The following is a 24,633-nucleotide window of genomic DNA, read 5'->3' as shown; positions in this document are numbered from 1 at the left end:
ACTAGTTAGTCATAATGACCTTCTGAAACAGGCATGATTGCAAGCTGGTCATAACAAGGTAGTCATGGCAACTGGTGGTCATAATAATCTTTTGAAACAAAGGGTGGGTTTCATTGTGGTCATAACAACTTTTTGGGGCAAAAGCACAATTGCCATTTCCTGGCACAGGCAGTACAGAACCATTTGTAGCTAAGGTTCCAAATGATTCACAGCTCAATCCTTGAGAAACAGAGGTTTAACCATAAACAGGAATGAGCCTAGTCTGTCTTTACTATGGCTAAGACTAAGATGGAGGCAGGTTGGCTCATCATTATATAGAAAAAGACAGTGGAACACAGCTATTCCTGTTTTTTGGGAGTAGGTACCTCAAGAGTCATACTTAGGTTCTTTATAGTGATGCTAAATGTGCTCCCCTAGCTTTCTCAGTTACAAGGCTTAAACGTTAAGCAAAGCCCAAGGATGGTGGCACATACGTGTTTTGGTTTTGTTGTTTTTGTTTTTTGAGACAGGGTATATATAGCCTGGGCTGTCCTGGGACTCACTATTAGACCAGCTAGCCTAGAACTCATAGAAATCCACCGGCCTCTGCCTCTCCCGTGCTGGAATTAAAGGTGTGCACCATCACGCCCAGCTGGCACACAGGAGTCCTAGCACTCAGGAGTCAGAGCAGACAGATCTCTGAGTTTGAGGCTAGCCTGGTCTACAGAGCAAGTTCCAGGACAGGCAGAGCTACACAGAGAAACCCTGTCTAGAAAAAAAACCAACACAAAAGCATTTTCTTTAGTGAATGAATTTGTAAGGAGTGTTGATATGGTACAACTCAATACACATTTGGGCTCTAAATAAGCAAAAGTTATTTTTCTTTCTTCCTTTTTTCCTTTCACTTTTTTTCTTAGAGCGTCATACAACCCAGGTTGGCCTTGAACTCACTATGTAGCTCAGAATGACTTCTGAACCCCCTCCTTCTACCTCCTGAGTGCTGAGCTTACATGTGTATATTACCGTACCTGGTTTATGTGGTACTGGAGATTGAACTCATGACCTTTTGTATGCCAGGCAAATGTACTGTCAACTGAACTACATCTTCAGCTCCTATTTGCTGTTTTCAACATCCTTGCTTGAATGTCTTGCTTGCATTATCTCTGTAAGCAGTTTTGGCTTTATCATTTTCCTAACTCCCAATAGGAGGGCAAACTAGACTCCAAGGGATGGGCTTTTTTCCCTCTTATGTCCCCTTCAGTCATTATCTGCCCCTAGTCAATTCCTAGGAATACTGTCGAGCTGTGACCCATGGCCCTGGGGTCAGAATGGTACTGTCCTCATGGCAGATGGGTGGCTAAGTTCTCAGTGTAGTTCCCAGAAGCTCTTGCTCAGGACTTGTATCAGTAAGTCATGTGCTAACTTTCTGGAAAATGAGCTCTGTCCTCCTTTTCACATAGTTGGGAGAGGGGTAAGAGTCACCAGCTAGTTATTTTTTAACTAAAGTTATTTTCCACAGCTACCTTCTGATCATTGCTGATTCTGGACAACGTTCAGGAGGGGCTGCCAGTACCAGGTGACAGATGCTAGTGTTAAGAGAAGCTCCAGGAGAAAAAGACAGCACCCACATTAACATTCGACAAGGCTGATTGACCAATTAGTAGTTCAATGATTTGGAATTTGCAGGTCTAGAGCCAAACTCTCTTCAGCTATCTGAGACCTCTAAATAGCCATTTATTGCTCACTTCTGTGTATGACATTCTTATGGCTATTGGGTAAATCCTTTTGGAATGTACGAATAGGTCCTCAGCTTCCATCAGCTTGAAGTGAAGAATGTCATCAGGGACCTGCAACAGAGGCTTTACCGCTTTACCTGCCTGATGTCTGGTATATGACTTTCTTTGTTCTATTACTATAAAATGTAATTAGACCTATGTTGGGACATGGTATTCAGGGTAATGCAAATCTGTGTTCCCAGGCACTGCTCACATTCGGTAATACTCGATTGCATTTGGCGATGCTCCCTCACATTTGGCTCCTGAATAAACTCTTTTTTTTTTTTTTTTGAGACAGGGTTTCTCTGTCACTTTGAAGGCTGTCCTGGAATTCATTCTGTAGACCAGGCTGGACTTGAACCCACAGAGATCCGCCATGAGTGCTGGGACTAAAGGCGTGCGCCACCACTGCCTGGTTTCATGAGCTCTTTCTCTTACTTGCTTTGAGGCAAGAGAGCTATTCGTATGCTTTTGTTTTTTACATCGATTCTAATGTCCCTAGAAACTGCTTTTGTGGTGGGAGTGGCCACCAACCAGTAAAACGGGGTGGAGAAGGAGCTGGGGAGGGAAAGGCGAGTTTGCTGGAAAGGTACATCTTCAGGCCTGAGCTTCAGGAAGGTTAGGGAGGTTACACTTGGGGCCACTTTTTGAGATTTCAGAGTGTCTCCAAAGCAAACTCACAACATACTTTGAACCTGCCTGGAGTTCTCCTTCTGGTTCAAATTCTTTCCTTAAACAAAGCTCCATCATCCAGGGCATCGAATGGGGGTGGGGTGTGTGACTGGGTGAATTCACACAGGTTATAACAATCCAGACCTGAATGATGATATTCGAAAATGAGACTTGAGCCAAGTGTGGTGGCACAGTCATTAATCCAAGCACTGGGGAGGTAGAAGCAGGAGAATCTCTGTGAGTTCAAGGGCAGCCTGGTCGACAGAGCGAGTTCCAGGGCAGCCAATACCACACAGAGAAACCCTGTCTCAAAATAAATAAGCGCTTGTTTCCTTCCCTTTGACAATGGACCCAAGAAACAGAAATTTCCCCAGGAGTGTCATGCTGGGTGAAGGAAAAGGCTGGGGTCCTGGCGCCGGCGGGGGGGTGGGGGGTGGGGGGGATTCTCTTCTAGAGAGAAATCTCATGCAGTTCTGAGTCCTGGCAGGACAGACTGGAGATAGTGGTGATGGGATTCAACACCTAGACTCGGACCGCAGCTTTGTTACTTATAGAATACCTCTGGCCCAGCCGGGCGTTGGTGGCGCACGCCTTTAGTCCCAGCACTCGGGAGGCAGAGGCAGGCGGATCTCTGTGAGTTCGAGACCAGCCTGGTGGACAGAGCGAGTTCTAGGACAACCAAAGCTTCACAAAAAATTCTGTCCCAGAAAAAAAGCAGCAGCAGCAGCAACAACAAAAATACTGTGGCCTCAAACAAACAAACAAACAACAACAACAACAATGCCATGAAAATAAGTGGACTTTTGGGAAAGAATGAGTTTGGTGGAGGAGGTGTGATAAGGGAATATGATCAAAGCACATCACCTGTATGTATGGAATTGGGAATGAAGAAAAGACCAGAACCCTAAGCTTAGGATCCTGAAAATGGACTCGGGGGTTGTTACTGGAGCTCTGTTCTTCTTAGAATTGTATTCCCACTGGATAAGTCTCCATTTTCTGCTGTTCACTACCACTTGCTGGGCACATCGACGTATTGAGGACAGGCGACCGAATCTGGCTAGCGCAGGGCTGTCAGAGCTCCGGTTCTGTCTCACTCTAAAAGGAACACGATGCCTATGTCGTTTCTCTGTTCCTCAGAACACTGTGACATTTCTAGGCTCACTTAGGAAGTTCTTTGGTCTCTTCCAGCTGAGAACAAAGCTCCCCTCTCCCCACCGGCACTGGAATTGCTTTGTTCTGGGAACTCAGGGGGCTGGCTGGATTTTTTCCTGGGGTAGGTAGAGCCCCCTCTAGCCTTGCTCTCACTGGCTTCTTCTTCGAGAGGGAAGCGGGGGAGCTGGGTGATTCATCTGGCTTCGGAAAAGCACAGGGCAGAGGTTCACTTCGCCTTATTTACTCATGGCCGAGAGAGCTGGCTGAGAAGATGCAAGAAAACCACAAAGGCCGAGCAAAATGTAGCAAGAATTTGGGTGGGCGCCCATAAGGAAACCATTAGCTTTTCTTAAAAAAAAAAAAAAAGGCCTTAATTCCAAAGCCACAAACGAAGAAACACCATCTGCCACCTACCAGCCCAACTACCACAATTCCAGGAAGCTAGGGAGGCCTCTGAGGCTCAGGAGCAAGCTGCGGCCGTCCTGTAGGACAGAAAGAAAACAGAGGGCAGATTCCCGCGCATGGAGTCATTGCTCACCCCTCCTCTGATTTTTGGCTGCCATCAGGGCAGGCACACGAGACAGCCCGACATCAATCTGCTGATGAGCCCACGGACAAAAGAAAAGCCACAATGCTATGCTGACCTATTCCAAAAGGAACACAGGGGCAGGGCATAGAAATAAACCACATTTATTTCCAGGTTAAAGACAAATGGAGCTCAGAGTTTCACTGTTTAACGTCCCCCCGCCCCCAATCTGGGCCAGCTGCTGAGCCCCGTGACCCGAGTTCCTTCTCAAGACCCACCCACCCACACGTTTTATCCTCCGGCTTCCTCAGGCATGCTATGACACGCATGCACGCGCGCGCGCGCGCACACACACACACACACACAATCAATGGATAAATGCAGTAAGAAAATAAAATAAACACTGAAAAGGAAAACTGGCTGGGGGGTGTAACTCAGTGGTGGAGGGCCTTACAGCACACCCACTAAAAACGTCTCTGTTGTGGGGCTCAAAGTGACAACAGTAAGCAATGTAGTTATTACAAGAGTTATTAACGCCACGGACAAACAACAGGCACAGCAAGGATTTTGAAGAGAGGAATCCGGGCCTAAGTGGCAGAAGTGGGATTGTGTGCTGCGTAGATGGAGGTTCCAGAGAAGGCGCCCGGAGCCAGGCAGAATTCAGGGAAGGGGGTGGGGAGCAGCCTGTGTAGCCTAGCCACGGATACTGCCTTTGATGTTAAACTCAGGTGAGAAGGCCTGGCACCTGCAAGTCTGTGAGATATGCAGACGATGTCTTGATAGGGTGCTTGTCTGTGTCTGCATGGGGGAAGGGCTGCTGCAGTTGTGAGCGGCTGCTGAATTCGATTACATTCTTACACCGGCGACTCAGGGTCCGCTCCCAATCACACGTATCCCTACAAAACAAATCCTATGTGCAGGAGTGCCTGGAACCCTAACATTTGTAAAGCTGAGGCAGGAGAATTACTGCTAGTCTTATCGATGGTGTTCGATGAGAACTTGTCTCAAACAAAACAAAGAACCCAGACAAACCGAACAAAAGGACGCCCCTCCCCAAACTCTGGCTACCGAGAGTTGTGCTTGTTTAACAATTTGCAGTCATGCCGATGATCTAATGTTCATTTGCAACCTGGATGCTCGGTTTTAGCCTAAATTCTAACCCTCAGCACATCCCCTTGAGACATCGTAGGGGAAAAAAATCACCTTTAAATAGGAAGCTATTGGGTGGGGGGAGGGGGAGAAAGAGAGAGGTGAGGAAAGGAGCGGCTGAGGAGAGAGGGGGAGGGGGAGAGGGCAATTGGAGAAGGGAAGGGAGGGAGGAGGGAGGAGGGGAGGAAGGGAGGGAGGAGGAGCGAGAAAGAGCAAGCGCGCCAGAGCTCCTAGCCTTGAGTGCGCAAAGCCACGCCCCAACCTGAAATGTTCCCACCACAGATAAGAAACCCCACTGCTGAAGTCCCTTACAGCCCCCGCCCCTGGGAGAAACGGCCACTTCCTGTTTAGTTTAGCATCTTCCAGTTGGTGGTAGGGAGCGGTGATGGAAGCGATTGCCTGTGACTCTAGGAAAGAATCAAAAATGCTGGATCAGGGCAACAATTGCAGCTTTGCATCCAATTACTCTGCCCGCCCGCGGACAAGGCAGGGCTAATACCAGAATAATAGCAAGGAGGTGCGGGGCGCTCGCAGCAGGTGCTGTCATCTAGCTTCGGGTAACCACGCAGCATCCTTCCGGGGGCGGAGATGGGGAACAGATACCAGCCTTAGTCTTTTTTCCCCTCCTCGTGCTGAGCTGCGGAGGCTCCATGATGATGCAATCACAGCGGTGGATTCGCAGCTCGGAAGACTGAGTCAGGATTGGGCTTGGTCTTGGGTTCTTTCCCTCCCCCAGCTACTTCCTCCTCAATATCTCATCACTTGGGCTTTTAGGTTTTAGCACCCGGACTGTTTGGTGCTGAGTAGTTAATCCCTTGGCAGTGCTGAGGCCTCTAAGCACACCATTCTTTCCATTTCCACCCTGGGGCTTTGTGTGTGTGTGTGTGTGTGTGTGTGTGTGTGTGTGTGTGTGTGTGTGTGTGTGTGTGTTGTAATCCGAGGCTACCGCAGCATTGGGCTTTTAGGTTTTAGCACCCGGACTGTTTGGTGCTGAGTAGTTAATCCCTTGGCAGTGCTGAGGCCTCTAAGCACACCATTCTTTCCATTTCCACCCTGGGGCTTTGTGTGTGTGTGTGTGTGTGTGTGTGTGTGTGTGTGTGTGTGTGTGTGTGTGTGTGTGTTGTAATCCGAGGCTACCGCAGCACTTCTGAGCAGTCTCTGTGAATACGCCAGATGACAGATAAGTAGCTTCTGAACTCAACAAAGGAATGACTAAACTTAGTCACGCTGTGGTTCATAGGGGGAAAAACATATCGTCAAGGACTCGACCCTTGTTTGATCACTAGAGAGCATGCCAAGGACTATAGGTACTTTACAAAACAGCTTGGAGGTTCTTTTAAAAAGTCAAGCATGCTGGGCACACACATTTAATCCCGGCACTAGGGAGGCAGAGGCAGGTGATCTCTGAGTTGGAGGCCAGCCTGGTCTACAGAGCGAGTTCCAGGACAGCCAGAGCTGTTACACAGACAAACCCTGTCTTGAGAAACAAAACAACAAAAATTCAAGCATGGCCTCCATTCATTCCCCTACGAAGTGCAAGGTGTGAGCCTTGGAAACCTTCTGCTAAGCTCCCAGGCACAATTTTGTTTATCTGAAGAGTCCAGCCCAGGTGCACTGTTAGAGGCAGATAGCAGATTACTAGAGTCGGGATGAAGATGGGAAATGACTGCTAATAGGTAAGGGATTTCTTTTGGGCGAGACTGAAGTGTTCTAAAATTCCGTAGGGTGCTGCAGAGATGGTTCGGTGGTTAAGAGCACTCGTTGCTCTTGCGTTGAGTTTGAGTTTGGTTCTCGGCATTCACACGATGGTTCATAACCACCTGAAACTCCAGGTCCAGGGCATCATGCTTCTTTTGACCTCTGAGGGCACCACGATGCTGGCAAAGCACTCATATACACAAAATAAATCTAAAAATGAAAAAAAATAGGTAGTGATGATGGTTGCAAAATCCTGTGGCTGCAACAAAACTGATTAGACTGTGTGCCTTGTGGTCTTCTTTGCATTGTTGGCATGGAAACCAGAACCTCTTGCATGCCACAACTCAGCTGCATCCCCAGTTGAATCATCCATATGGGATGTGAAATGAATTTCAGTTTAAGCTATTATTAAAGATCATGTCTGCTTACCTTCAGAGAGTCCAGGGAGCTGGGAATCTGCATTTTAAATGTTCGGTTTTTGTCTTTTTGAGACAGGGTTTCAATGTAGCCCAGGCTGGCCTCGAATTCCTGACCCTCTCACCTTGCCTGTGTCATGCATGTGCTACCATGCCTGCCTGAGATGCTGGTGATGGCCATGAGGCCTAATATGCTAGGCAGGCTTTCCACCACTAAGCTGTAATCCCTGCCCTTCCTTTTAAAAAAAGAATTTCAAGATAAGTTCTCCCTGAATTGCTGAGGCTGCCCTTGAACTTACTGTGTAGTCCACGAAGGTCTAAACTTCTTATCTTCATGCTTCAGCCTCCCCAGTACTGGAATTACAGGATTGTACCGTCAGGCCTAGTTTAGACTGTGCATTTTAGTGACATTTCTAAGCATTAGTGAAAGGATGATTTACAAGGAAGCATATGACACAGTTTGGGTCCCTGACATAGTCACCCTGGGAAATGTGGTTTTGTACTGGGTAAAAATTCAGGGCCAGTCTGTCTGTGTGGTTCTGGAGGGAAACATGCAGTAATTCAAGACAGGCCACAAGTTTCAGGCCCTGGCTTTGTGCTCTACCAACCACAAAATGTCAAGGGCAGAATGGGTCAAGGTGGTCTAGGAGAATGGACAAGATTATGCTGACCGACAGGAGAATGGGCCAGGCACAGAGAGTCAGTAAGGCCTGTGCTGCCTGTGGTCTGGAGGCTATTTACCCATCTTCACTTAGAAGGTGAAATTGAGGCAGCTTGCGTATGGACAGGAGAGCCAAGGCCATTTCTAAAAGCTGGGACACATTCTGGTGGGAAAGAAGCAGCACAAGAGGAAGACCCTGGTGATAATGTCACTGGACCGATAAGAAAGAGTTGATTTTGTGGAGCTGGGGAGATGACTCCGGTGATAAAGTGCCTGCCATGTGAGCTGGACGACCTGAGCTAGGGTTCCTAGAATCCATGCAAAAAGCTGGATGGTTGCACCTACCTGTCACCCTACCCCTGCCAGAATGGAGATGGGTGGGTTCTCAGATCTCCCTGGCCACCTGGCCCAGTAAACTGGGGAGCTAAGAGGCTGATTGGCAGATTCTGTCTCAAAAAGGGGACTGGAGAGATGGCTCAGTGGTTAAGGACACTTACTGCTCTTGCAGAGGACCCAATTTGAGTTCCCAACGTCCACATGGCAGTTCACAGCTGTCTCTAATGCCAGTTCTAGAGGATCCGATGGCCCCTTCCGGCCTCTGCACAAGTGTTGTGATACATATGATACTCATGTAAGCACTTACATATACATTACGGAGGAGGGTGGGGCCTCGGTTGGTAGCGTGCTTGCACAGCCTGTACCAAGTCTTGGGTTTAATCCTTAGCACCACACAAAACCTGGCATGGTAACATACACCTGTAATCCTAGCAATTGGGAGATAGAGGCCAGAGGAGTAGGAATGCAGGCTCATCCTCAGTTACAAGGTCAGTTCGAGGTACACGACACTCTTGTTTATTATTTATTGCCATGTCTGCTGTGTAGCCTGTATCCGAGAATGTGGCTAGGGTGTCAGGATTGATGACACAGAGACCAGTCGGTTGCGTTAAGAAATCTTTATGCTCCCCAAGTCGGCTTAGGAGAACTTCCCAAGAAAACGCTTCCCTCCAGAAAAACTGCCATACATACACGCATACATCTCCCACACATGTCTCTTTCTCCTCCTGGCTGGTGGTTAAATCCCTGACACCAGAATCGGGAACAGCATGGGGGACAGGAAGAAGTGGCCAGCCACTGGGAAGATCAAAGTCATGGTGTTTCAGTGAGCCAGCCCTTATGGAGCCCTTATCAGGAACTTATGGCACTGGATTGTTTTCAGTAAACATGTTTTCAGTAAACATTGTTTCGCAGCTGCCTGCTCCCAGAGTAATGGAGGAATGGGTTTCCAGCCAGGGTCTGTTGTTCCCACAATTTATTATTATTGTCATTTATGTTTTACCTCCAGCTCCACCTTGCATTGTACATACATGACCTTTTTGGAAGGCTTGGTAGTTGATGCCTGTAATGTCAATGTTCAAGAGGGAAGCCGAGGCAGGAGAATTGCTATGAGTTTTAGGTCAGCTTGGCTACAGCCTGTCTCAAAACAAACCAGCAAACAACCTTCTCTCTGGGTAGCCTGAAACCATCTGCTTGATAACAGGAAAGATTTTTCCAAATTCTTGGAGTAGATCCCAAGTCAGTCTTGTAGAACTCAAATCACGTGTCTCTCCCAAGACAGAGAACTGACATCTGTCTGGCCACCGGGTCTTGCTGCCCTAGAGTAGGAAGATATGACCTATCCCTTCTGGTTCCCACGAATTGTGAACAGAAACCTGGAGGTGGGGCCAGGGAAGGAGTGGCAGCAGGTTCCAAGGTCACTTTTCTGGGCTTCTGGCCAGAGACGAGGGTGGAATGCCGAGTCAAGTGCCAGAGAAGCCACATGTGGATGTCTTTGGCCAAATTCCCATTTGAGACTCTGAGAGGACATTTTCCTGTCACCATGCTCCATTCCCCCATGCATTGCAGTGCCATGTGGAGTCTAGGACAAACATGAGCTACAAGAGGACCAGGAATTTTATCCTGAGTTGCCCTATGGTATTGTGTGGCTCAGACAGAAAGTTTTGCTCTGGATGGATTTAGACAAAGAAAAGGAAATCAAACTACAGGCAGCTATTGAGGTGTCAATAACTACTGAGATCCTTCTAGAAAGTTCTGCCACAAAAAGAGGATGCTGTGAAGATGAACTACAGTTTTAGCCCATAAAAAAAGGATCCTTGAATCTGGATTCAATGCCTCAGGCCTGTAACCTGAGCAAGTCAGGAGGCTGAGGCAGGAGGATGACAAGTTCAAGATCTTCTTTGGCTTCAGAATGAGTCCAAGGCCAGCCTGAGAAAATTAGAGAGACCCTGCCTCAAAAGAAAGAGGAAAGGGGCTGCTGATGAGATGGCTAAGTGGTTAAGAGCCCTGATGCTCTCTTCCAGAGGGGACTGGAGTTTGGTTCCTAGCACCCACATCAGGCAGTTCACAACCACCTGCAACTCCAGCTCCAAGGGATCTGATGCCCTCCTCTAGATATCCACACACATATACATATAAACAATAGAAGTCTTTGAAAACTACTAAACAAGTACTTGCCTAGCATGCATGAGACCATAGGTTCAATTCCCAACACTAAAGGAGGGAAGGAGGAGAAGCCATGGGAAGCTAAGCTAAGTTCACTGACAATCAGGATGGGGACACTCATCATTAGGGACCAAGCAAGTTCCAGGAACCTCAAGAGCTCGTAGAACATTCTCTGTTTCCTGTGCCTTAGGGTGACCCCTGTCCGAAGGGCTGTATGCGCTGTGTGACTCTGCACATTTAGCTTCCGGGTATGGAGGTGGAGTTAGGTCCCGGGCCGATACAAGACAAGGTCCTTGTTCTCTGTAGCCACCTAATCCCCTGTGGTAGGGTCCCTGCTGCAGGCACACCTATATTAGGTAGAACAGGTGATTCAGGGCCCTCAGTAATTCAGAGTAGGGGGTCCGGGCCTGGCTCCAGACCACAGGGTATGGGAGCATCTTAATTCCTTTCCACTTCCACACCACCAGGGTGGAATGGCCTAATCTAAGCGGCGGCACAGAGAGGCTCGGACAGACACACCTATTGGCCCAAGGGTGGTGGGCAGGTCACTTTCATGGCCATGAATTGGGCCAGGAGGGAGTGTCGGGTAATTAAGTGAGGATACTTGATTTCCACACAACTTGTTCTTCCTGTCTAGGGGTAAGTTTAGTTTTGCCCCTGCTGTTACTTTTAATAGCACGTAGGCATGAAAAGGAAACTGAAAGCAGTAGCAGCCCTCTACTTGGATGGAGAGGGAGGTTTGGGCATGACCTCAGAAGAAGCTACTGAGGCTCTCAAAATTCCCGGTATGAGAGAAATGACCCCTGCTTTTCATGTGATCTGATTTTTCCAATTGACCGGGTTTCTCTGTGTAATAACCCTGGCTGTCCTGGAACTTGTTCTGTAGACCAGCCTAACCTTGAATTCACAGAGACCGTCTTGCCTCTGCCTCCCGAGTACTGGGATTAAAGGCTCAGCATCTGGAAATTTTTATGACTTAAGGCTTGTGTTTTCTGCCCCCCACCCCCATTCTAGTCTTAGGACCCAAACCAGGCAGAAGCTGTGTCACTGAGTTAGCACTCAGCCCTGCATTTTCATTTTGAGATAGAGTCTCATTAAGGTGCCTAAAATGGGGACTGGAGAGATGGCTCAGAGGTTAAGAGCAGTGACTGCTCTTCCAGAGGTCTTGAGTTCAATTCCCAGCAACCACATGGTGGCTGACAACCATCTACAATTCAATCTGGTGTATATGTAATAAATAAATAAATCTTTAAAAAAAAAGGTGCCTAAGATGACCTTGAACTCGGAATGTAGCTGAGGTGGACCTTGAACTTGGAATCCTGAATAGCTGCCAAGTTTTCCCTGTGGAAGTTGTTGCCTCTACTTACTAAGGGCAACAACTCATGATAGCATTGAAAGTGAGTGTGATTTGATCCTCCCGCCTAGCCCTCAGTTTATCTTCTGTCTCAATACCTTACCATGAACTCTGTGCTTATCCATTCATTCACCCATGAGAAGTAGTTCTGTGTATACAGAGGAGAAGCGAGAAGAAATAACACGACCATTTAGCACAGAAATGTAAGGACAAATACTGCAGATGCTGTTGATGGCTTGCTCTGTAAGTTCTGGGGCCATCTGAAGCCACTAACTGTTGTGGCAAACAGGTCACCACCTCCTGCCCCTCCCACTCTCCCAGCTTGGGTGGCAATAGAGGACCAACCATTGAAAGACCTCGGCATCAAAGCGCCGGGCACTGAACTGAACCCTCTGCCCAAGAACCGGGGCCAGACCACTGGCTGCAAATGCAAGAGGTGATTTATTGGGTACACAGGCGCCTGCGGATGCTACTGCAACTCGGGTGCAGAGCATACCGGGATTGCAGGGAGCACAATATTTATGGAGTTTTAATGGTTACATAAGTAACAGGCATTTCATTGGCTCATCTTGGGGGCAGGGGTAGTTCCCACGGACTAAGTTTCCTGGTATTACTTCATGAAAGACCCTGGCATGCTTCAGCAATTATTATCCGGGTCCCATGACTACTATGGTGATCATAGACACAACTGGGGGCAGGGGTAGTTGCCAAGGACTAGGTGTCCTGGTATTGCCACATAAAAGACCCTGGCACGCTTCAGCAATTATTATCTGGGTCCCATGACTGCTCTGGTGACCACAGATCCTGTTTGACATCCTGCCAGCTGGGCGAGGCACTTGGTCTGGGTTTTTTTTTTCATTAGGCAACGGCCTGGCCTTGCTTTTCTTTTCCTAGGGGGTCCTGGGTAAGGGTCTTTCACCATGAATGGTGTGTGTGTGTGTGTGTGAGAGAGAGAGAGACAGAGAGAGAGAGACAGAGAGAGAGAGAAAGGGGAAGTTGATAGAGACGGACCTTGGTGGATAATAGCTCCAATCACTTTGTTCTCTACTGAGACAGTGTTTTTAGGGAATGAGCCATTTTGTGTGTGTGCATGGTCATGGTCATGAGTGGGATGGGTGGGCACATTCATCAGAGGTCAGAGGTCGATATTGCTGGCCTCTCCATGATTTTAAATGTACTGTTATTGTGGGGGTGGGTGAGGGTGCGGGCACACATGGCCCAGCTGACATGAGGAGGTCAGAGGAGAGCTTTGTGGAGTCACTTCTCTCCTTCCACATTTACGTGGGTTCACCAAGCGTATGGGACAAGTGCCTTCACCCACTGACCATCATTTCAGCACCATCTTAGTGTTTGAGACGGGGCCACACTGAGCCTGAAGCTCACTGGTCCCTGCTTCCCCAGCACCGGGATTCCAGGCATGTGAGCACCAAGAGCTTCGGTGGCTGAGCTGTCTCTCCAGCCCCTTCTTAGTTTATTTTATTATATATTTTTGAGACAGTGTCTCATGCGATCCCAGCTGACTCTGAACTTTGTATGTAGTTGGGGGTGGCCTTGAATGACACCCCCTGTCTCCTGAGTGCTGAGATCCTAAGGGTGTGCCACTATATCTGGCTGAGACGGTATTTATTGTTATTACAATTATTGTTGCCATAGAAATTGCCTAACATAGCACTAACCATTTAAACATTTTTGGAGGGTATTGGGGTTGGAATCCCGGACCTCACAAATGCTAAGTGTATATTGTACCTCTGAGCTTCGACTTAACAGTGTGTGGTAAGTATCCCCAGGAGGACGATTCTGAGAGTGCTCCACATAGTCTCTCTGCTGCTCCCCAGCAGGACTGAGCCCCACGGTGGTAACCAGCTCATAAGGACACCCTTCATTGTCTTTCCTCTTTCGTGTTTCCTGGGGTCATGTCCAGAATAAAGCATCTGCTCTCCAAGTCCATGAGTCAGCATCTGTGTAAGGGACTGCCAACACGGGCGACAGGGATGTGAGTGGAGGCTCCGAGAGCACAAAGGAGGGGGCTCTACCCACATCAACTGGATCACAGGCTGTCACCAAGCAAAAGCCTTGAGCCAAATTGGATTCCAGATCCTAGCATGGAGCTGGAGAGATGGCTCAGTGGTTAAGAATAGTTGTTACTCTTGCAGAGGACCTGGGTTCGGTTCCCAGAACCAAATGATGGCTTGCAACCATATGTAACTCCAGTTCCAGAGGATCCAATACCCTCTTCTGACCTCTGTGAGCACTGGGAACACGTGTCATGTACATATATCTATGCAGGCAAAACATGAACATACATGAAGCAAAGCAAAACAAACCCCTGATGTGTTAGTCATAAAGAAAGGAAGGATTGGGGCTTAGGCAGAGCCACTAGCAAGGGAAATGGTGTGTAGATGTGAGAGGCTAGAGGAGGAGTATAGCTGGTTTTTTTCTCTTTGTTCTTTGGCTCTTTTGGGAGCCGCCACCTAGCTCCCAAAGAAATCACACAGAATCTTATTCTTTCTTATGACTTTCCAGCCTTAGCTTGGCTTGTTTCTAGTAAGCTTTTCTTTCTTTTTTAACATAATTTTTTAATTTAAATTAGAAACAAGCTGGCTTCCCTCTCCCTCTCCTCCTCCCCTGCCCCTCACCAATGCTCCCCAATCCCCACACCATTCCCCAGGGAGGGTGAGGCTCTCCATGGGGAATCTCCAGATTCTGTCATTTCATTCAGGGCAGGGCCTAGGCCCTCCCCAAAGAGTCCAGGCTGAGAGAGCCTCCCTCTATGTGTAATGGGCCCCCAAAGTGATTCATAAGCCATGGTAAACACTGATCTACTACCCAAGGCCCCAGGGATTGCCAAGGCCTCCTCACTGACACCACATTCACGGGGTCTGGATCAGTCCCATGCTGGCGTGTCAGCCATCAGTCTGGGGTCCATGAGCTCCCCCTTTGTCAGGTCAGCTGTTTCTGTGGGTTTCACCAGCACAGTCTTGACCCCTTTGCTCATCACTCCTCCCTCTCTGCAACTGGATTGCAGGAGTTCAGTTCAGTGTTTAGCTGTGGGTATCTGCCTCTTCTTCCATCAGCCACTGGATGAAGGCTCTAGGATGACATATAATGTAGTTGTAAATCTCATTATCAGGGAAGGGCATTTAAGATAGCCTCTAGACTATTGCTTAGTTTGCCAGTTGGTGTCATCCTTGTAGGTCTCTGGAGATCTCACTAGTGCCAGATCTCTCCTCAAACCTATAATGACTCCCTCTATTATGGTATCTCTCATCCTGCTCTCCTCTATTCTTCCCCTGACTCAACCTTCCTGCTCCCCCAGGTCCTCCTCTTCTCCCCCTCTCCTTTTCCCCTCTAGACAGCTTTTCTTAAATTATCCCATCTATCTTTTGCCTCTAGGCTTTTTTTTTTTGTTTTTGTTTTTCAAGACAGGGTTTCTCTGTATTGTTTTGGAGGCCGTCCTGGAACTAGCTCTGTAGACCAGGCTGGCCTCTAAAAGACCAGGATGGCCTTGAAGCCTCTGGGCTTTTATCTTTCTTTATACTTTTCCTTACTTCTTACTCTGTGGCTTACTGAGTAGCTGGGTGGCTGGCCCCTGGTGTCCTCTCTCCTTTTCCTTTTCTTGCTCCTCATTTTTTCTCTTCATTTTCTCTGGCTGGCAGCCCTGCCTATTCTCCCTCCTGCCTTGTTATTGACTGTTCAGCTCTTTTTTAGACCAATCTGGTGTTTTAGACAGGCAAAGTAACACAGCTTCACAGAGTTAAACAAATGCAATATAAAAGGATGCAACACACTTGGAGCCAGGCGTTGGTGGCGCACACCTTTAATCCCAGCACTCAGGAGGCAGAGGCAGGTGGATCTCTGTGAGTTGAAGGCCAGCCTGGACTACCAAGCGAGTTCCAGGACAGCCTCCAAAGCCACAGAGAAACCCTGTCTCGAAAAAAAACCAACAAAAAAAAGAATGCAACACATCTTTGCATCATTAAACAAATATTCCATAGCATAAACAAATTAAAACATCTTCAACTAATATTCTACAACAGAGGAAACACTCCTTCACTTTCTTTTCTTAGCATTTGAAGAGATGGCTCAGTAGTTAGAGTACTTGAGGCCCCTGAGTTCAGTTCTCAGCACCCAAGTCAGATGGCTTGCAACTCTCTGTAGCTCCAGCTCCAGAGGATCTGACACACCCTTCTGGCCTCTGCGGGTACTACACTCATGTTCACATTACCCCCCCCCCACATTAAAAATATAAACCTATCTTTAGAAAATATCCCAAATTGATTGTGTGGTTGCTTCCCTCACCTTCTGGTCAAACCAGACCGAGTCCCACCCTCCTGAAAGGGGTTCACTGCACTTACATTTGTCTGCAGCTGGGCAAGCCCCTTGAACACAAAGTCCATTTTATAAGCAAACCTCATATAATTTGTTGACTACCATACTTAAATTGATGAATCGAATGTATACGTCTACTTTCACACCAACATACAGGCAGAACACAGAAGGCAAACAAGTGTCAGGAGTCTAGGCCAACCTGTAGTTCAGACCTGCCAGAATGCAGGGTACATATGTATGCAAAGTACAGCCAGGTATTCAGCCTCTTCGAAATTCTCTTCCTGTTTAGCCTTGTTTTATATAATTAAGGAAGATTTTCTTTTTTTCTTTTTTTTGGTTTTTTGGTTTTTATGAGACAGGGTTTCTCTGTTTTGGAGGCTGTCGGTCCAGCCTGGCCTCGAACTCACAGAGATCCGCCTGCCTCTGCCTCCCGAGTGCTGGGATTAAAGGCGTGCACCACCACCGCCCGGCAAGATTTTCTTTTATGTGTATGTGTGCCTGTATGTACATGTATATGTATCATATGCATGCAGATGCTAGAGGATGTAGAATTCTCTGTAACTGAAGTCTCAGGTGGTTATGTCACCTGATGTGGCCACTGGAAACCAAACCCTGGTCCTCTGCTGCAGCGTAGTGAGCTAAATCCTCTCTCCAGCACTCCCACACCTTTCTGAGACAGGGACTGGTTATGTAACCTTGGCTATCCTGGAACACAGATGACGATGACAAACCCCGCCCCTCCTGAGTGCTGAGATTATAGACATGCGCCACAACATCAGGGTTTGGATTCCATTCTCTTTTCTGTGTTTATGTGTGTGTTTCTGTGTGTACACAGATGTATGTGTGCATATAGAAGCCAGGGGCCAGCTTCAAGTCTTCCTCTGTCACCTTATTGGTTTTGCTTGTTTTTTGTTTTTTGTTTTTTTTTTTGGTTTTACGAGACAGGGTTCCTCTGTATTGTTTTGGAGGCTGTCGGTCCAGCCCGGCCTCTAACTCACAGAGATCCGCCTGCCTCTGCCTCCCGAGTGCTGGGATTAAAGGCGTGCGCCACCACCGCCCGGCGGTTTTGCTCGTTTTGAGACAGTTTCTCTGAGTTGCTTTGGCTGTTCTGGGACTCACTGAGTATACCTGACTGGTCTCGAACTCACAGAGATCTGCCTGCCTCTGCCTCCCGAGTGCTGGCTGGGATTAAAGGCGTGCACCACCATGCCCAGTTCTACCTTATTGTTCTTGAGACAGGGTCTTTCACTCAACCTGGAGCTCACCAGTTAGGCCAGACTGGTTGGCCAGCAAGCCCCAGGGATCTTCTGCTTGTTTCTGGCCCCTCCTTTCCCCACTAAGATTACAGAGGCATACCACTGCACCAGGGATTGAACTCAGGTCTTCATGCTTGTATGGCAAATACATGTACATACACACGTACATACAGGCACACATACACATAAAAATTAAGCCATTTCTCTGAATTACATTGTGGTCAAGTGCTTTCAACTTTAAAATCACCTTATCCGGTGTTCTCCCCATACTGGTACCCATTGAAAGGAGACAGTGTCTAATCTTGAAATGTTGATGCCTTTTAAAAAAGTTTAGACATTTTTCTTATTGAAGAATGTTTTACACTGGGTCTTAAACAAACAAAACAAACCAACTAGTATTTCACTCAAAGCGGGGAGGGGACATGGAAAAAGTATTAGTTGGTGTGGACTTGGGGGCACATGCTTACAATTCCGGCACTTGGGAGAAATGTCATGAGCTTGAGAGAGGCTATCGTGGGCTATATATTGGCTACTAGGCCAACCAGGGCTACATTGCAAGGACCCTGTCCCTCACACCCAAATAAATATAAAATAAAACATCAGTTGGCTCATTAGTCTCACAATAAATTTGGGGCACTAGGGATTGAGTTCTTGGGAGAAGGACCAGCTGCTTGAGGTGACACAAGGTTGGCTGCATAGTCAATCCCAAGCAGTCATTCTTGTAGGGGACATCTTTGTTTCCAAGTAGCAAGTGGACATTTCTCTAAAGAAACGAGCCCGTGCATTAGCAGCAGTTCATGAGATAGATACGTGTGTTTAGCACTTCCCTTTGCACAGACAGCATATACAAGGGAGCACCCATATGCTTAGATTGCCCAGTGACACTGCCACGACCAAGATTTCATTGCCATCTTTGTTTAAGAGCACTGATGTTTGCACAGTGACAAAATCACCTGATGACGCATTCCTCAGGAGTCCCTTTGTCCCCTGACTGGGCTCAGCTGAGCAGAGGGGAAGTGGCAGGTGTGCCTGGCCTGACTGTCCTCTCAACCCTCCCTGCTCCTTTCCTTCTTGGCTCTCTTCAACTAGCTACATGAACAAAGCCAATCTTAATCTTTTATTGGTGCTTGTTTTTCTTGCCAGGTAGTAGAAACACGGCTTTGTTGTTGGAAGAGAACAGAGGTCATTGGGAAACAGTTTCTCTCCTTCCTTGTCCACTCTGCACAAATAAACCTTGGGACGAGTTTATCTTCTGCCACAGATACTCATCAACACATTTGATTATGTTTTCCTTTTAGCCTCTGCCTAAATAGTAGCATTTTCTATACCACCCTAAACCTTATGGTATAAGTGGGGGTGTCCTCGAGCACTTGTGTGCTTGTGGTGACCAGAGCCTGCGTCACCTGTCTTTCTCAGTTGCTGTCTCCAGGACAAAAGCTCTCACTAAACCTAGAACTCAATGATTGGGCCAGGCTGGTTAGTCAGTGAGCTCCTGTCTCTCTCTGCCTCCCTCGGGCTGAAATTGTGGGCTTGTGCCACCATGCCCAGCTTTAACATTGGATTCAAACTCCAGTCCTCCTGTGTATGGATGACTGACTTTACTGACTGAGCCATCTCCCCAACCCTCTTAAACCATATGTTTTTACCTAAAAGTAATTTCTGGACCTCCTCTGCGTTGGTATATTTGGAATGGCCTCATGATGGGACTCATATCATTGTGTGTTTGACTGGCCTGTATGTTGACATATATGTAGGCCCACACAGTCTTTTGCTGTCATAGACAAGCTGTGATGTATGTCTCAAGTGTGTGAAACTATTTGTAGGAGGATTCCCTAAAGTCAGAGCTTTGGGGTCAAAGGGATGAGTAGCTTCAGGTTTTAGATATTGCCAACTTGCCGTCCGTGGAGGTCACACCTATGTACACTCCAACCAATAGCAGTGAATGCGGGCTTTCTCAGACCCTTTTAAACACAGCCTACAGGATTTCTGCTGCTGAGTAATAAGCTCCCACAGACTTGTTGGATTATGACAGCACTCAGTTATGAGCTCACTGTTCTGTAGGTCAGAAGTCTCCTGTGGCCAGGGCAATTGCCCTAGTCAGAGATCACCAGGTTAATATGGAGGTGTTGACAGGGCTGAAGTCCTGCGGGAGGCTCTGAGGAAATCTTTACTCAGAACTCAGGTCCTTCCGGTTGTCGACATCTGCTTGTCGTTTCTGAAGTCCAGCCAGAGGCCTGCTCTGCATTCTGGACCAAGATGGCCTCCTCAGTAGTGTTACCAATCTTTCTTGTGTTTTAGAATGCCGATCTTCTCTCTCTGTATGAGGTCTATGTCCAGCATGAAGAGACTTATTTATGTGAAGCTGGGGCTGATGGTGGAGGCCTATATTCCAGCTACATTTAAACTTTAAAAACACTTTTTTTTGGTTTTATGAGACAGGGTTTCTCTGTATTGTTTTGGAGGCTGTCAGTCCAGCACTCGGGAGGCAGAGGCAGGTGGATCTCTGTGAGTTAGAGGCCGGGCTGGACCGACAGCCTCCAAAACAATACAGAGAAACCCTGTCTCGTAAAAACCAAAAAAATAAAAAAATAAAAACTGGATCCTTGGTTCTCAATGACTGCATCTTCAATGTGTCCCACATGTAGCCATCACCATTGTTCCTTACATTTTCCCTATTTTGAGACAAAGTTTTGTGTAGCCCAGGTTGACTTAGAATTCACTATGTAGCAGAGAATGGCACTGAAGCCCTGTTCCTCCTGCCTCTACCTCTAGAGTAGTATGATTACAGTTGTGAATCCATATATCTGGTTTATACTAGCTAAACATTCTACCAACCTAGCTACATTCCCAGTTCCTTTTTTTTTTTTTTTCCGCTTTGAGACAGGGTTCTACAGTGTAGCCCAGGTAACCATCCTCCTGCTCAGCCCCTCAATATTGTGTGATATCCACCAGGGAAGACTACTTGGACACAGGGTTAAGCCAATAGAAAGTCTTTATTAGCTGGATGTTGACTACAGTGTGTACTTAGGATCCATTGTAGCCAGAGCCTTTCTCATGGTGAGCTTTTAAGCACAAAAAAGATAAAAAGATGTCCTGGGTTGACATAGTTCAGTTAATAAGAACAGTTAGCCAGAAGCAGAACTACAGAAGCCAAAAAACAAGGTTAGTACATTTAGAGACTGTCCCAGCTATGGACTTTGGTAGATTAGGTCTTTGCTTTAGTTTTGTTTGGTGGTGCTGTCTATGTGCTGAGTTTTGCAGCCTGAATGGCACTTCCATCATGGAGTCAGTTGTGTTAAGGTGGAAGGAGATTCCTGAAAGTTGTCCTCTAACCTCTCCCTCTTCCTCTCCCCCTCCCTTCCTACACACACACACACACACACACACACACACAATTTAAACATTAAAAAATAAGGTGGAAAGTCATTGAGGAAAACACCCAATGTGAACCTCTGGCCTCCAAACACACATGAACATATACATTCACACAAAATGTTTATTTCTTTTTTCTTTTTTATTTTTTCGAGACAGGGTTTCTCTGTGGCTTTGGAGGCTGTCCTGGAACTTGCTCTGTAGACCAGGCTGGCCTCGAACTCACAGAGATCCGCCTGCCTCTGCCTCCTGAGTGCTGGGATTAAAGACGTGCGCCACCAACGCCCGGCTACACAAAATGTTTAAAAATTATTTTTAGTTATATGCTAGTTCCCTGGGGGATTTCAGAGGCTCTGGTCCTGATGCGGGTATCAGGAACTGAACTCGGGTCCTCTGTAAGAGTAGTTAGTGTGTGTTCTTAATCACTAAGCCATGTGTCTATCACAAGGGATCATCAAAGACAGTCCCAAAGTGATAGAGCTTTTACCGCTAAATGGACAGCTTAGTCTTCCTTGTGGCACTGAGAAGACAGGACCACATGGGCCTATGGCAAATACCAAACCCTATTTAAACTGAAAACTGTCCATTTTCAATTAGGAACACAGATCTTTTTCTCTGGAGAATATTAAATGTACCTGTTTTGAGACAGGATTTCATGTACCCCAGGCTGGTCTCCAGCTCTCCATGTAGCTAAGGCTGTTTCTGAACTCCTGATTCTCCTGCCTCTACTTCTCATGTGCTGGGGGATAACAGACATGTATCAACATGCCTGATTTTAAGTATTATTATTTTTTAATTCTTGTATTTGACTGGACATGGTGGCACATACCTTTAATCCCAGCACCCTGGAGGCAGAGACAGGTAAATCTCTGAGTTTGAGGCTAGCCTGGTGCCTTAGGGTTTTCATTGCTGTGAAGAGACATCATGATTCTGCAATTCATAAAGAAAACATTTAATTAGGGTGGCTCACTTACACTTTCAGAGGTTCAGCCCATTGTTCTAATGAAGAGGAACATGGCAGCGTGCAGGCAGATATGCTGTTGGAACTGAGAGTGGTACATCTTGCAGGCAACAGGAAGTTGACTGAGACACTGGGTGGTATCCTGAGCATAGGAAACCTCAAAGCCCACTCCCACAGTGACACACTTCCTCCAACAAGGCCATCGCCATTCCAACAAAGCCACACCTCTTAATAGTGCCATGTCCTATGAGATTATGGGGTCACATCTAGTCTACAGAGTAAGTTACAGGATAGCCGGGGCTACACAGAGAAACCTTGTCTCAAAAACCAAACCAAAACGAAGTTCTCTTGCTTGTATTTTCATTGCTTTTTCTTGTTTTTCTATTTATGAAGGTTCCCTCCCTCCTCCCCTATAACTGAGGACACTTTGAACTTCTAATCTGCCTGCCTCCACCTCTTGGTTTCTAGGGCCACAGACATGTGCCCCCATACTTTGCTTATGCTGTGTTGGCATTTGAATGCAGGACTTTGTGCATGCTAGGCAAGCAAGCAGTCTACCAGCTGAATACATCTTCAGTTTCCTAATTCTTCTTAAAAGCCTTTGCAAAACATCTTTGTGGGGTCTAGATTAGAGAAGGAGAGAATATATATGGTTACCACTTCAAATCAGAGCAAATTTATTTCTACTCATAATCCAATCCTAAAGAAGCCTGTCAACTGTGGCTTTACTTCAGAGCCACTGATCTGGCCTTTCCTCACGGGAAGTCCCCACACTTCCACCAGATCTAATCCTATATAGATTCAGAATCCTCTTGGAAATTTGGTCAGAAAATATAGTAAAATTATTTTGATTTGATTGTGGCTTTAGTGAGTTGGCTGGTGTCATAGGGTAGTGTTATGGAATATTACTATGTAAAGATGTTATGGAATATTACTATGTAAAGGTGTGTTGCATTTGTTTATGCTGTATTTGTTTAACTATGTAAACATGTGTTACATTTGTTTATGCTGCATTTGTTTAATTATGGAAAGATGTGTTGCATTTGTTTTACCTTGCCTAAGGCACCTGGTTGGGCTAATAAAAAAACTGAATGTCCAATAGCTAGGCAGGGATAGGTAGGGCTGGCAGACAGAGAGAATAAGTAGGAGGAAGAATCAGAGAGAGAGAGAGAAAGAGAGAGACACACACAGAGAGAGAACAAGGGAGAAAAGAGAGGGAGATACTTGAGGCCAGCCAGCCTGGCAGCTGACAGCCAGGCAGAAACTAGGACGTGCAGAATGAAAGAAAGGTAAAAAGCCCTAAGGCAAAATGTAGACAAAAGGAAACAGGTTAAATTAAGTTATAAGACCTAGTGGGACAAGCTTAAACTAAGGCCAAGCATTCATAACTAATGATAAGTGTCTGTGTCATGCTTTGGGGACTGGCAGTCCGAAAAAGCTGGCTACAGCATAGAGACCCAAAGACCACTCATCCTGACCAAAGTTCAAATTGAGAATCTGTATTAAGCTGGCCAGCAATTGCTTGGAGAGAAACACTTCTCACAGAGCAGCCTCAAATGCATTTTACAGGGAGCTTTTAAAGGTAAAGAACATAGAAAAGCTACATCCTAGTTGGTAGTTGCAGGGAGAAGTAAAGTAAGTAAGTAAGTAAGTAAGTAAGTAAGTAAGTAAGTAAGTAAGTAAGCAAGCAAGCAAGCAGTTTAACAGAAGCCAAAAACATGCAGTGAACTGGGGCATTTGGACCCCAAGTTTCTAAAATAGGTTTGGGTACTTTCCCACAGGATTTTCCATGGCAGGGAGTAGAAAAGAGGGGGTCAGTTTCAGGTTAAATCGAAGGTGGCTCCAGTAGAAACAAGATGAAGGAACATTTGCCCTCTCATAGCTGAATGTTCAAACCCTTTCTCTGGCATTACAAGTGTAATTTTTTTTACAAGTGACTTGGTTTTTACAACATCTTCCTCTCATACCAGTTGCTGAAGAAATTATTCCCTAGTGTACATCTTTATTTGTTTTTAGATTTGTTTCATCTATTTGTCTGTCTATCTATCTATCTATCTATCTATCTATCTATCTATCTATCTATCTATCTGTTTTTTTTCCAGACAGGGTTTCTCTGTATTGTTTTGGAGGCTATCCTGGAACTCACTCTGTAGACCAGGCTGGCTTCAAACTCACAGAGATCCACCTGTCTCTGCCTCCCAAATGCTGTGATCAAAGGCGTGCGCCACCAACGCCCGACTTACATCTTTATTTGTCAAATCAGCCAGGAACTGGGTACATGCCTGAAATCCCCACCCTTGAGAGGTGGATGAAGGAAGATCAGGTGTTCAAGGTCATCTTTGGCTCTGAAGTCATTTCAAGGCCCATCTGGGTTACCTGACTCTCTGTCTTGAAAAGAAGAGAAAAAAAAGTATTGTGGAATAATCTTTTTTTTGTACACTGTGAATATGTGTCACTCTGGTTTAATAAAAGGCTGAACCATCAATAGGTACAGAATTTTTGAGGCAGAGAGGACACTGGGAAGAAGAAGGGCAGAGTTTCGAGGAGTTGCCAGCAAGATGGAGAAGGAGCAAGAGATTCAGGAGGACAGGTAAATGCCACAAGTCACGTGGCCACACACAGATGAATAGAAATGGGTTACCTTAAGTTATAAGAGCTAGTGTGGCAAGTCTAAGCTTTTATAATTAGATTATAATTAAGCCAAGATTTTATAATTAATAATAAGTCTCTGTCATTATTGGGGAGGTGAGAAAGTCCAACTACAGAGAAGAAAATCTTCTGAGTGTGGTGGTGCATACCTTTAATCCTAACACTCTTAAGACTACGCAGGCTTT

Source organism: Mesocricetus auratus, unplaced genomic scaffold, assembly GCF_017639785.1.
Source record: "Mesocricetus auratus isolate SY011 unplaced genomic scaffold, BCM_Maur_2.0 Super-Scaffold_100033, whole genome shotgun sequence".
NCBI classification, from domain to species: Eukaryota; Metazoa; Chordata; class Mammalia; order Rodentia; family Cricetidae; genus Mesocricetus; species Mesocricetus auratus.
Note: the sequence above shows the minus strand (reverse complement) of the source record.